This window comes from Columba livia, chromosome 11 (genome assembly GCF_036013475.1).
Source record: "Columba livia isolate bColLiv1 breed racing homer chromosome 11, bColLiv1.pat.W.v2, whole genome shotgun sequence".
In the NCBI taxonomy this organism is placed as follows: Eukaryota; Metazoa; Chordata; class Aves; order Columbiformes; family Columbidae; genus Columba; species Columba livia.
Window position 1 is genome coordinate 3135443 of NC_088612.1, and position 14826 is coordinate 3150268.

The window sequence follows — 14826 nt, forward strand, 5'->3', positions numbered from 1 at the left end:
GGATGTTCCAGTGATAAGAAGGATTTCAGTAAATGCCTGAAAAAACCCACTGCTCTTTGAGGGATTAAAGGGCAGGTTTATGACAGCTTCCCAAAATGCATGTGGGCATCAACTAGGATTTTCAATGATCCTCACCTTATGTGGGAGCAATTTGCTTGGATGCTTTGGGAAATTGAGTCAAGTCTCTGTCTTTATGTGCTAAAACACCTATAAAGATTGCCCCTGTATTGGTTCAGTAAGAAAATTTCAGCCTAGTAATTATTTGGTTATGAAGCTGCCTCAAAGTCAGCTGGGTTGGTCATCCTGTTCATTTCCTTGTTGTATGATATTGTAAGCATCTTATGCTATCTCAGCCCGAGTTTTAGAGTTCATCCAGCAGAATTTACCTGGGGACTGATTTATTTTGGCTTTTCATGAATTCAAGACCACAGTTGGCTTTGGAAAGGACAATGTTCCCTTTGGAAGTTTCTGGTTTAATAGGGTTTTAATGTAGTGCTCATCAGGTTAATTAACCCTCTGCCTTTGGTTAAGCCGCTCGCTGCATGTGGGCTCATATGACTTCCAAGGGAGGCTTTATTTCTGTTAGCAGATGAATGCCGGGCTCTCAGACTTACTATGAATAAATAGTAAATATTTTCAAAATACTCCAAGTAGAGTGTTAACACTTAAATACTCTCTTTTCAAATAGAACCATCAATAAAAACCTCAATACAGCCATCCCGTCGGTATCTGAAATGTTGAACAGTCAGTTGCGAGACAGTCAAAAGAACCTTTGGGATGGCAGGTTTAAGACAACGAGGACTCATGCAACTAGATGAGCTGACACTGCCCCAGCTCTTCTTCAGAGGAGGGAATGTTTTTCCTGGGCTGACTCTATGCTTGGTGGTATTTTTATTCCTCATATAGATTTCAAAACAAAACAAAGCAGTTGTTGCTTAGCTACCCCTCTGGAGTGATGGTCTCTCACCATTTTGCGACTCTCTAATCTCAGTGTTGCATTTTTCGCTTGTTAGAATCTATTTTTGTGGAAGGGTCTGTATTTCTTTGCCGTTACCGCATGGCTCTGTGTTAAGGAAAGATTCATTTTGGATGAGGATAAATACCAGAAAGCTGAATGTCTGACTCCCATCCTCTTCAAGGCTTTTTTGCTGAGAAGTCGTACAGTGGCGTTTTGGAGTCATGATACTAATTACTGCATGGCATAACAAAATAGAGCTAGCTCAATTGTTTATGCAGTCAGTAACAAATCTGAAAATTATTTCTGTTAAAGGAAACAAGTCGTGCCTGATACCCACAGCTTGTATCTCTACCCTTTTTATTCAGCACTGGGGCATAAAGGAGGTTCCCTTAATGAAGAGTATCACTGCAGAGAAAAATCTGCAGGTGGTTAAAGACCATGGATTCTGCACCAAAATGAGGGAAATACTTGGCCAAGCGGTGATACATTTTGGTTACCGTGACCTGGAAGAAGAGCTCTCCAGAGCTGCTCTTCCCTTTCCCCGTGGCGTCCCAAGCAGTTGTCAGCCCTATTTGCAGAACTAGCCTGGTCTTTTTAAATACAGCCTGTTTCCCTGCTAGGTACAGCTGACAGATCTTGGACCACTTCTATCAACCCTGACAATGCTTAATTTGCAGCCTTTAGCCTCAGTGCCGCTTTCTGGCATTGTCAGAGAAATCAGAGTCTGTTCCTATAAAGCTTGTTACTTGACAGCATTTATGTTGCATGACTAATATGGCAATGGCAGCAATTTGCAATTAGCTCTGTGTCTCTCCTTGCCTCCCTGCCATGTGCCCCAGAGAGTACATGTCTGTCTAAGCCTGGCCTGCCTCCCTTTACAATTTTCTTTCTCTATAATGTATTTTTGAGCTCACAGAGTTGTATGACTTGGATAACTAAGCGGTTGAATGAAACATGGAGACTTTGCATCATCAGTTTAGATCTGACCGTGCTGCAAAGTCTCTGTCGTCTCCCGGCTCGTTAATGTGCAATAAACCAGTGGACTCAGAGCCGTTCCTAGAAGGCCGGGTACCCACCGCGGCCCTGCTGGTTGTGCGCTGGGAGCCTCGGTCGAGAGGCCTCGGCTGAATGCGCCGATGCACGGCGGAGAAAAGAGCCGCTCATCCGTGGAGCTGGCCCTGCTTGGGGAGCGCCGGGGCGCTTTGCCAGGGCTGTGCCGGGGACCTGGCGCTGCCAAGCACTGTTTTGTACTTGGCAAAAAAAAGCCAACCTCTAGTCTGGCAATGTGTGCGAGCGCCCTGCTCCCTGCCAGCGTGCGGAGGTGTCTGTGCCGTGGCTGCGGGGCATCCTCACCAGCACCCCGAGGAGCGTGACATTAGCGGAACCTGTTTGAAGCCCGTGTAATTATCTATACAGAATCGGGTTTGTTCCCTTCGGCGCCGCTTTCACACATGAAAAAAGATTTGGCGAGGTGAGATGATCAGGTAACTCAGTCTGGAAAGAAGGATAGAGCATCTCCCGTGTGAGGAAAGGCTGAGGGAGCTGGGGCTCTGGAGCTGGACAAGAGGAGACTGAGGGGTGACCTCATTAATGGTGATCAGTATATAAAGGGTGAGTGTCAGGAGGATGGAGCCAGGCTCTTCTCGGTGACAGCCAATGATAGGACAAGGGGTAATGGGTTCAAACTGGAACACAAGAGGTTCCACTTGAACTTGAGAAGAAACTTCTTCCCGGTGAGGGTGGCAGAGCCTGGCCCAGGCTGCCCAGGGAGGTTGTGGAGTCTCCTTCTGTGCAGACATTCCAACCCGCCTGGACACCTTCCTGTGTAACCTCATCTGGGTGTTCCTGCTCCATGGGGGGATTGGGATGGATGAGCTTTCCAGGTCCCTTCAACCCCTGACATTCTGTGATTCTGTGTGATAGTCGAGTGGGTTCCAGGAACAGGGGACCCCACGCCACCGCTGTGGGGAGGGGGATGGAGCTGGGTGAGCCGGCGCCTCCGATTCCCACTGGCCCCTGGCTGGAGCGGCACCGACAAGGCTCCCTTCCCCCAGCTAGGGCCGGGATTTCAGTGAATCAAAGCTCTGGAGTGGAGTTGAGTCGGAGCCAAGGAAAGGCTCTGGCTCAAATCCACCAGCTAAAAATGAGCAAAGCTTTTGAGTCTGACTGGAATCTCTCAAAAAACAAACAAACAAGCAAACAGAAATCCTCCCCCAAATCCTTCTCTTTTTTTTCCTTCTTTTGGTAAAATCATTCATTGCGTTTTCATCTGTTTACCAGATTTTTCTTTTCCCCCTTCCTGATTATATATACAAGCCTATCCCTGTACATATGTATATTTTAGATGTTTTCAGCCAGTTGTGGAAAGTGTTCCTTTTTGTGGTGTTTTCATTGAGACAATCAGGGGCAAAGTTCTTGTGGCAGTGCCAGCTCTAATACCACAGGAAGATCTGTGTCCGCTGGAAATACCGCAGAGAGTACAGAACCCGCAGTATTTTCTAAAAACACTAAATGGTTTTGAAAGCAAGTCAAATACTGCACAGTCAGCTCAGATTATGACTTGGTCTCAAATTGTTTATTTGGTTTTGTTTTGTTTTCTAAAGGGGTGCTGAGGATCATGGCTTACGTTAAATCTGGTTATGCCACTGTGTCCTTCCAGTTACAAGTCCTGCTGTAAAGTAATGGAAATGTCAGGATTGCATCATTTCTAGTCGCTTAGAGATACACAGTTCAGTCACCAGCCAGGGCACTGCTCTACCTTGGGGTTTTGTTGGCACTGTGTCTTTTTGGTTTTGTGTCTTTTTTGTCTTTATACTCCAGCAGCATTCAGAAATACAACTCTGGCCCTGATTTCTGCAGACTTACATCTCTGAATGGATCCTACGGAGATAGTGTGATACTCAGTGCTCAAGTGCTTGCAGGATCAAGGGTCCCAATCTGTAAAAAACCATACCATGAGTAAATAACCTTATGGGGAGCGGGATGAGGAGTAGATGTCTGCCATTAAAATGAAAGCAGTTCTGCATAGTCACTGGTATAGCTTGGAAACATTTGTATTTTCCTCCTCCACTTTGAGAAGTAGTTTGGGAAGCACTGATTCGGTCTTTTTATTAACCAGGGCTATTGAAGATGACAAGCAAACTATTGAATAAACTATTTCTTCATAAAAGTCTACATCAAAACAAGAGATCTTAAAAATGAAGAACCTGGAATAGGCAGGGAAGCCAGCGTCGAATGCTGAGGTCCGGCAATAGTTCCTGATGTTTATGGAACAGCTTTCTTCTGCAGGAAGGACAGCCAACTCCATGTATTATTAAGTAAACAATTTCCCAGTGACAATGAGTTAATAGTGGTTGTTGTGCAGAGGATGACAGATGGCCCCAGGAGTGGGTATGCTCCTGGGTCTCGGCTGACACTGTGAGCCCTAAGAATCCTGCACAAGCGGGCTGTGAACGGTACAAAGCCAGGAGTCGGTGTCTTCTCTTGGGACAACTCTTGTTATTGCAATATGAGCCCTGCAACCGTACGCTTCCACTCCAGCATAGGGAGGTAACCTCAGCTACTTTGTCTTAGATGTCACTTTAGAAGTTTTTACTGCTTTCACCAGGGCTGAATTTTACTGTTGCTTAATTGCATTGCATGTTAGCTCTGGTTTTCGCCTGTGCTTCAGGTTTTGTTGTGCACGGGAACATGCTATTAGAGCTGCTCTGCATATTAAGGAGCCTCCTTTAGCAGCATGAAACCATTTTTTTAAGGTCTAATAGTGTGTTTTAAAGATCTGTTGTCGTCCCTCATTTTAAAGAATGAAAACCAAGGACGGTTTATTGTGTGTACTGCTTCAAAGACATTGTCTGCCTGCAGGGAGAACTCGGTAGCCTTGTGGAAAAAGCCAAAGCCAGTGAATAAACACCATGGATATCAGAAGACTCACGGGGAAATCTGGGTGGATCTCTTCAGTATCGTGTTAAAATCCTGTTTAGCTGCTGTGTGTTTTCTTCTTCCATTCTCTCCCATAATTGCCAATTAGCAAGATGCGTGTGTGCATGCAGATTCTTCCTTTCTAATTAGCTTATTCCTAATGCCCTGTTGATTCATTGTCATAATCCAGTTTTATATGACCTCACAATCCTCTTGTGCCTCCTCCGTCAGGGTGACACAACACAGTCAGCTGCGAACAAAAGCATGCAGACAATTGTGTTTCTAAAAATGCACTTCTTGCAGGTTTAAAGTTGACACATGTCAGCACCAAGCAAAGCCCTCATCTTTTCCCAGCCCGCAGTAAATGTGACATTCCTCATTGAAGCCAGCTCGGTCTGGGAAAACAGGCCTTGCAGGGAGCCCCAGAGGTCAGCAGAACAGGCGCTGTCAAACAAATTAAATATCAGAGCAGAAGTTTGCAGAATCTCTGTGGTTCAATAACAAATCTTACGTAGTAGACAGCAGGAAACTGAATATGTGGTGTAAATGAGGCATTCTGTGTGCGCTTTTCTCCAGGCCCCTTAGATATTTAGTCATTTATTGCTATATAGAATTTTCTAAATAAATCCACGCAAATGAGGCAAAGGTAACTAAATCAAGATAGCACACAGCCGTGCTTGGGAGTCACGAATAGCACACATAACCCCAGCGCGTCAGCTCCCATCTTAGTCTGCATGTTGTTCATACGCCATGTGCCGTTTTCTGCCAAAGTGAAGATTCCTATCATCACTATGGCTTTCTTTGGTGTCCAGACTTCTTCAAAGTTCTGTTTCATACTCCTGGGTCTCCTTAGAAATAAATCATCTCCTTCAAGTGAAAGTTTGGGTTTGTGTATTTGTTGTTTCCCAGTGCGAAAAATTCAAAGCTGAGTTGAAAACACAGGCAGCAGGAGGGGACGGGAGACATCTGCGCTCACAGCTGTACGCATTCGCACGGCGGGCACAGGCACACGCCTAGGATGGCGTATCAGTCCTGGCATGGTTTGCAGTCAGGCTGGACGAGATGTGAATGGGTTCAAAGACTGCTCGCTGTGGCAAATAGGGTTCACAGCACTGATTTTGCAAGTAGTTCCAAGGTCCGTGGATGTTGGAGCTCCTGACTGGTGTCAGGCACCTCCCGTGGCTCCCGTGGCCTGGCGATGTGGACTTTGTTTCGGTTATGACTGGGTTAGAAAGGAACCAGTCCAAAGCTTATCCCCCTTATCCCCCACCCCGCACCAATTTGTGATCCATTACTTATTGCTTTCTCGTTCCTGGCAGGCCTCAGCGGGTCTTACTGCCCAGTCTCAGAGCTGGGCCTTGTGTCTTATGACTGTCTCTTTCCTGCCCCACTTGTCCCTTTTTTTCTGGAAATTCATGCCTGTGTGCGCTGGGATAGCTGCAGCTGGTAGGGGGAAAGGTGCGCGTCGCTGCGTGCTTGCGTTTGCGCTGAGTGCCGCGTGCCGATTAAACGTGCTGATGTGTTAAGAAAAGTGTCTTTCAAAGTAAAATTCATCAGCAAACTCCCCCTTACTTCCTACTTATGAAAAATAATCTAACAGACATTTAAAAGCCTTGCCAAACAATAACATAACAATCATAAAACTGCATCATGGTGTTCAAGCTATATTTTAGATGGCCAAAAAATGAAAAGCGTTGTGATCTCTGTGAAGCTTTCCTTGCACCATATAGAGTGTGGTTTGTTCCTTATGCTGCAAGAGAAGGAATTTTTAATGTTCTCTAAATTACTTTTCAGCCTTAGACTGCACAACCTGTTTTTTACCCTGGAGGTCCTGCTGTTTGGATGGCATGCTGCTTTGGGCTGGGGAGAGTCTGGTAAGGTAGGACAGGAGAGACTGAAGCTAATGGGGCAGACTTGGTTGAGGGGAGATGCTGGGTTGCTCAAAACATCAGGCAGACAAGGTGCAGTGCTGCCCGTACCTGTGCTGAACGCCACTTGGGTTCGCTGCAGGTGAGATACCGTGACCCGGTTCTAGGAGTCTGCAGGCAATAATTTTTCAGAGAAGAACAGAAGAATGAGTCAATGCAAGCAAGCAGGGGATGCTGAGGTGGATCAAAGAGCTACAGGAAGGAATCACAGAATGTCAGGGGTTGGAAGGGACCTGGAAAGCTCATCCAGCCCAATCCCCCCATGGAGCAGGAACACCCAGATGAGGTTACACAGGAAGGTGTCCAGGCGGGTTGGAATGTCTGCAGAGAAGGAGACTCCACAACCTCCCTGGGCAGCCTGGGCCAGGCTCTGCCACCCTCACCGGGAAGAAGTTTCTTCTCATACTTAAGTGGAACCTCCTGTGTTCCAGTTTGAACCCATTGCCCCTTGTCTTACCATTGGTTGTCACTGAGAAGAGCCTGGCTCCATCCTCCTGACACTCACCCTTTATCTATCTGTAAACATTAATGAGGTCACCCCTCAGTCTCCTCTTGTCCAGCTCCAGAGCCCCAGCTCCCTCAGCCTTTCCTCACACGGGAGATGCTCCACTCCCTTCAGCATCTTTGTTGCCCTGCGCTGGACTCTCTCCAGCAGTTCCCTGTCCTGCTGGAACTGAGGGGCCACAACTGGACACAATATTCCAGGTGTGGTCTCCCCAGGGCAGAGCAGAGGAGCAGGAGAACCTCTCTGACCTACTGACCACCCCCTTCTAACCCAACCCAGGTACCATTGGCCTTCCTGGCCACAAGGGCCCAGTGCTGGCTCATGGTCACCCTGCTGTCCCCAGGACCCCCAGGTCCCTTTCCCCTACACTGCTCTCTAATAGCTCATTTCCCGACTTATACTGGAACCTGGGGTTAAGGAGTTCCCATCTACGTAGTTGGAGCCTGAGCGGGGCTGCCGCTGGGACCTTCATCTGTTGAGAAGAAGGGGGAAGAGGAAGGTGCCAAGGCTCGAGTGGAGTGGGGTCCAGTGCTGCTGGACTGTGGGGCTTGCACAGACGCTGTGCCATCACCCGTGGAAATGGATGCTCTTCTGGGCCTCACAGCTCCTGCAGCCAGAAGCTAAAGATGAGGAACGGAAAGGCTCCTCTCTTAGCTGGCCATGGCCCAAATGGTGTAATGCCATGGGGATCCCCCTTTGAGCTTGCTTGACAAGCGAAGAAGAATGTTTGTACCACTTAGTAATACCAAGGTCTTTGTTTTGTAGTAAAATGAGATGTAGGTGGTTTTGTGCTATAAGCGAATGTACGCCTTTGATCTGGTGACGCTGTCTGATAAGGTTAACGTAATCACTTAAACGTGAAGGATTGTTTGTTTCTTTTATTTAACCTAGAAACAGTTTATGTACGTGCTTAATTATCCCGTGTTTACTGAACATGCTGATGGCTCCAAAGACCATGTGTCTGTTGTAGCTTCGCGATGCCATTTGGATGCCTTTACATGAATTGGGAAGCTGGCTTTCAGCTGGGCTTTACAGGACTTTTAAACAGAAAAAACGGAGCTTCTTGTGCTGAAGGTTGATGCCAAGTTCTTTGGTTTCTGTGGAACCTTTTGTTAAGATAAATGTTGTCTGTAGTCATTGCAGTGTTAAAGAGAGCTAGCAAAGTTGAGCAGATGTAAAGCAAGGCAGCCTTTTCTACATCGGCACGTAGGAAAGGAACGAGAAAGGCAACAAGATTCGGGCTGAGTTTGGCTTTGCTGTGCCACAGCAGATCTAACAGTCTCACTGCGTGTGTTGTGCCACGTGTGAGGAGCAGGAAGATGGAGAATCACACTGCCTGGCCAGGTAAGAAAACAGTGAATTTGCAAACTTTTTGAATATCATCTATGAAGTGTCTCCTGAGGTTCTCCAAATGGGATGCACCCAGAACTGGAGGTAATTTCTGAGGTTTTGTGTCAGTGCCTGACTCAGTTCCACCATACCTTCTTTCTTCCCTTTAGAACTTAAGCAACTCTCTTGTAGTTTCGAGGACTCACTGCTTGTGGAGGTCACGGTAGTAGTGAAGGATTTTAGGACTGCACAGGGGCTGCATCGCCGGCCCTCTCCTCCCGTCTCCTCTGGGATGAGCTCTGTGCGCTGCTGAGTCGTTACTTGTCTTCAAAAGCCTAAACACACATGCTGACTCCTGAGATTGCTTTTCAGTTGGGGCATGGTTGTAATTATTTTTAATGCATTAAAGGCATAAAGAGCCAAAGTCAATCATTTTTATGACCTGTTTAATGCCAAACGTAAAACCAAAAGATTCGATTCCCCAGTCACTTTTGCTTTTTTCTACTTTGGAGTTGGGGAAGGAAGATTTAAAAAGTTGAATTTCAAAAATAGCACATTGGATTTTTTGATATCATCGCTTATTCTATTTTTGCTTAATGCATTTTCTTGGATTAATGATTTTGTTCCATACCACTTATTCCCTATTCAATTGACTACTGTAGAAAGGGATTAAACGCAAAACAAGCGTATAGGCGGAGGGGCTTTGAACAAACAGGGTTTTGGCTTTTTGTGTGTTCTGGGGACAGATGCAGTTACTGGAGTGGGAGGGCTGACCTGGGTCATGAAGGTCAGTCCTCTGCTATTATGGGCAGCCACAGCATTGAATGCCTTTCATAAATGCATCCTGTACTGTCTCAAAGCTAATTAGTTTTCAGCCTTTCCCTGTTCCTATTAGAAGGCTGTTCCAGATCCTTCCTCTTCTGAGGGTTTCTAATCCTCCTTATTTCAAGCCTAAACTTACTTACGGTGAGTTGATACCTACTTCACCTTGTGCCAAGGTTTCCCTAGTTCTTTTCTCTGCTTGCTCTTTTTCTGGTCAGGCATTTTCACAGTGCAGCCATGGATCCTCCCAGCCCTCACTTTGCAAGTTCCTTTGTACCCAGGCTTAACATGGTGAAAAGCAGGACAAGGGCAGAATGAAGGACACATTTCACGTTAGAAATTCAGGTCCGTCTGTCACTGGATATTCTTTGGGCTTATTTGCTGTTCTGATGAGCTCTCCAGTGTTGCTGACAGCTGCAGCGTCAGGAGCAGCCACGCTAGACCCGCTTACCCACGGCTGTCTCTGGTCTGCTGGAAGCTCTGCCTTCTGCTATGGCAGTGCTGTCTCCTTGTGCTACACCCCATCCATCCGTCTCCACCGTTAGCTCCATCTCACATATTAGATCTGTAAGATGTTGCCCGCTGTCGTGTTTTGTTGATATAGCACAAGAGCATCCCCGTCCATGAAAAGGGCTCTTGGATATACTGGCGGTGCAAATAAACACGGATAGTGGAGCTGATGGGAGAGCAAAGCTGAAAGGGCACTTGAGGATTTCCTGTTGTGCAATAACAGGTAAAGATTGTTAGAAAGAGCCAAATCCAGCAAAGTGAGACGTGATTTAAGTCTCCTCATCTATGGCTGTGATCTTTAAGCCACTTGCTTAGGTGATAGTGTCGAGGTACTTGGGCACCAGAGACGTCTGGTGTGTGCCCACTGTGATGTGCTGCAGCATCTCGGATGATCCTCCCGGGCTGCTACACGGTGTACCTAACACCCCACCTAAAAACAACCCTCAGGACCAGCAGGAGAGGCCATGTGGGAGACCTCAAATGGCACAAAACACCTGTATTTAGATTAAAACGTCTGTGGATCTTAAAAGTTCTCTTTCAGGGCGTCTTTGTAGCATATCAGTGTTCTGATGTACTTAAATAAGGTACGAAAGACCTACGGTAAATATGTTTTGAGTGTTGTAGGAATGCTTGCTATTTTGGGAAGGGGGAAAACCAAAGTGAGCATTAAAATCTCTAAACCAAACTGCACAGAACTTTCCTGGGTGTCCTTTATCCAGCAGCCCCTCTCCCTAAAGCCTCGTGCAGATCACCATTCATAGAATCATTTTCTCAATGTGTTGTCTATCATGAAGTCTTGATTGTTCGAGTCTTGCATCTCATGCGATGAGGCCGTTCATATAAGAAAAGGACACGATGTAAGGAAGAACTGAGGGCTGTGTGTCATACATTGCAGAGTCATTGGGGTAGAGGCCAAATTTCTGATGTTTGCATGTAATAGCAACACTTAATTAATATGTTACAACAACAATGAATAAGCATGACCATCTCATTCAAGCCTTCCTCCTTGTATTATATTCGCTATTAGATTTTATACTAGCCAGTTTTCTTCAGACACTGTTTGCCAATTACTAGCATGTGAAGGACAAAAAAATCTGTCCAGTATTAACATATTGCAGGTTTTGTCGCTCACCTTCTCCCCTCGATATGAACCGTTGTTGAATTGAGCAGCTTTCAGGTCTGCAGATGCCATTGATTTATTTCATGGAAGCTCTTTTTAGCTGTCTGTGTTGTTACTATGGCAATAGGAAAACATAAACAGTATAAATGAGTAATGGCGATAAGGAATTGTTAGCTGGCAACAGAGATGATATATTTTGACCCTTTGTGAGATTTCTTTGTTGTCTGAGGACAAACAACAGAAGAAAGGGCTGGATTTCATCTGTCACAGGAACAACATCCAGGTGGAGAATATGCTGAATTGGGAAGGGATGCATTAACCTCCGGGCAGCCTTAGACATTTGGTACCTGTGACAAAGCCCCAGGGCCCAAAAAGACGTCCAGAAATTGTTGGAATGAAGACTCAGACTTGGTTGCTGTTGTTCTATCCTGGAGTGGGAGCTGTTCTGGCCCAGAACTGTGTTTCTGTAGGAATGAATTGTCATCTGTAAATGCTGGTTAGACTTAACTCCTTACATCGCTTTACTTCCCTGAGAGATTCCAGTTCTCAGCAGCTCCTGAAGATCTGGCCATGGAAGAGGTTATTTGCTGACTGCTCATTCAAATCTGTTAGAAATGCTGCAGACAGTGCAGTGTTACATGTGAAGGATTTTTACTACAGTTGCACTCTAAATTGATCTTCCCAGATTTGGTTTAAATTTGAATCGGATTGTCAACATTTTTCTTTCATCCAGACTTTTCAAGGAGTAAGGTGCTGCACTTATTAAGGAGCTAAAGTATCAAAATCTAGTCATCCGTGTCAAAATGAATTTGGATTAATGATCGCAAAGCAGTGGAATAGTGACCAGTGACTCGATAGGTGTCCAGTGTAAAACGATGGTGACATTGGTGCTAAGCCTGTGCGTTGCCGTTGTTGCCTTTCATGTTTTTAAGAGCTGTGATTTTAACATCATCTGTTAGGGAGTCTCGAGCTTTTACAATAGTTCTATAACACATCTAGAAAGCTGTTGGCAAAGTTCCTCGGTCAGTTGGAGCTGTGAAAACTGCACCTTCCTAAATAATAATCAAAAGAGTCAGATCCTTACCTGGGGCATTTCTGCTGCTACCACTACCCATATTCATTAGCGTAATATTATAGTGCCCCTTAATAAGGTCTGTTTGGGTGATGATAACCGCAATAAACTGTAGGTGCACTGAAGGTACTTCTGCCTCAGAAGACATAGAAATGAAGTTAAATGAACAAGAAATGCCAGATTCGAGACCAAAAGTAGTGGAGGTGTTTATCTTGGCATGGAATTGTAAAACTCTTGATAGGTGTTAGCCTGACTTTTGTGAATGTAGCTGCATTTATTTCCTGGTGTCGTGAAAATACTTATTCCGTCCTCCTTGGTTTAGTTACATGAAAGTCAATTATTGCTTCTGTGCTATAAAGTTAAACCTATAACTTCCTAGCAAATGGAAATTACTCTATTTTTGACATGGTTCAAAGCTAACCTGTTACTGCACAATATGTGCACATAGCTTTTAAAACCTTGGGTTGATCAGAGGCATAATTTCCTATTCAAGCTGTGTTGTACTGACCCATCCCCTTGTAACAAGCCAAGATAAAAGAAGAAACATTTTTCCATTCTAAGCAGTCATTAGGCATTACACAACTATTTCCTTTATTCTTTCTGGTCTGCCAGAGCCTCATTCACATCAAGTAAGATAAGTGTGGCCAGTCTGTTCTTTTCCAGGAAGCTTTTCTCTTTCCTTTTATAAATCTATGAAAGCTTCTATGAGTTTATGTGCTCTGGAGATGTCAGTAAGCGCTAACTGAGATTTGTATTTCATTCTGAAATATCTATGAGAAATGTAATTATACGGTTACCTCCTGCTAGGATTTCTAATGTCTTTACTAGAGTACATAGTTAATTCCAGCTGTTGTAATAAACACTGAAATTCTCTCTTTGGGGACTAACAATATCAGTCCAAGCGCAATCCTAAGAGCAAGATGTAATTCCTGTCATGTCTCGGTTGTCTGATTGAAAATGAATGTGTATCACAAACTTCCTTGTGTATAACACCAAGCTGTGATTCAGCAAGCACTTAAGCTCAAGCTTAACTTAAAATTATCTTGATTTTAATGAGATATGATTGTGTGTTGGCCTGGGCACAGTCCTTTCTTAGTGGAGATGCAGAGCCTTGGTTTTCAACGCGATAATTTCCATGGAAGTAAGTGTTGTACTCTGTCTAGGCATTTCCTAGAAATTGGGATCCAATGAGTAAGGATTGTCATATCCAGATGCACTTTCTGTGTCCAGCTGCTTCTCAGTGCGTGCCTGCGTCCCTCTGCAATCCCCCCATAAGTTGTGCTCAAGCTATTTTGAGCGATTGCTCACAAGTTGCAGCGTGTACAGCTCCCATAAGTGTTCACAACTTTGTGTGTGTGTGTTGGTTTTAAAAAATTGTTTTAAAATTCTTTGACTTAAAGGAAAATAATAAGTCCTTTAATTCTGCAAAGCAGCCAGCCTTTAAATCTGGGAAAGGCTGCTGCAGAATGGCAGAGATAATAAATAATAGTAATAAATAAATAGTAATGGGAGGGATAATAAATTTTTCATTTCCGTGGTGAATAGGGCAAGAAATATTACATTCAGCCCTAATTATAGAGAATATTGAAGTTGGATGAGTTGGGAAAAGCTCCCAACAGAGAGAGGACAGTGCAGCAATTCAGTAGGTGGCTGGGGCAGCTGTGGAGCTTGAGAAGCTTAGGCAAATGTGTGTTAGGAGTGACCTAACTGCATTAATCCTGCCTTGGGATAGAGGATGCTCTAGATAATTTCTGCAGATGCCTTCCAGCTGTCTGATTTGATGTTCTGCCCTCTGAAAGCGTGAGCTTTTCTTGTAGTATAAATTATTCACTGACTTCTTTGCCCTGTCATCTCTGGCTCCGTTTTGTCCTGGTTTACCTGTCTCCAAGGACGCTCAGTGGAACCAGCTCTTCTGGCTTTGGCCTTTGTGTGTGATACATGGCAGCCCACGTTACTGCTGTCTGTTAGATATGCGATAACCCAAATGCCGGTTTTCCTCTTGCATGTCTCCTTTCAGAAACGACAGTCCCGTATTTGGGATCCGGGTGCTGGAGACAACTGTCTTAATATTGACCGAGGGTCTGAGTTTGTGCACAAGACTTAATCAGACTTAATCCTTGCCCTTTCGCCCTGTTTTGCTTCGCACTTAATGCCTTTCTTGCTCAGACCAAAGTCCTGCAGAGGCTGGGACCTGTTTCTGCTGCACTGCTGCAGTATCACCAGCAGTAAAAATCACTATCCCAGACCAAAAAAATTGCACTAAGCTTGAGATTTGATCAACTATTTTGAGATCCCTTAAAGAGATTCTAGAGCTGGTAACATTGGTACTTACAAGTGAAGAAAACAAAGGAAGAATTCTAGGGAGAGCGTAAAGCTGAAGTACTACAAGGAAGAAAATCCTATCCAAAATTATTTGGTTTAAAGACCCTGGCAAATCGGTATTTGGATCTCCTCCAGAACAGTATTTCCATGCTCTGAAATACTTAAAAGAATGGTTTCCAATACATAAAAGAGCAGAGTGTCTATGTCATAGACCTGTATTCACCCCGAAGAAACAAAACCCCACCAAGATATTTGTGAGGTATTGCTGCTTCTGTAATATTCTGTGGAATCACTTCTGTCTTTAACTAGACTAGATCTTACTCGTAGTTTTTCTTTGCCAAC

At 44.9% G+C, this 14826-nt stretch overlaps 1 protein-coding gene and 1 long non-coding RNA gene across 15 annotated transcripts in view; one reads left to right on the forward strand and one right to left on the reverse strand.

Annotated features, from left to right (window-relative positions):
- PDE8A (phosphodiesterase 8A) overlaps window positions 1-14826 on the forward strand; it is a 155841-nt gene that overhangs the window by 73211 nt on the left and 67804 nt on the right. The window lies entirely within an intron of this gene.
- LOC110355111 (uncharacterized) lies at window positions 3384-5186 on the reverse strand. Its single transcript, XR_002407525.2, has 3 exons — window positions 4890-5186; window positions 3824-3895; window positions 3384-3629 (listed from the first exon to the last, which is right to left on the reverse strand). It is a non-coding gene; the product is annotated as an uncharacterized LOC110355111 (long non-coding RNA).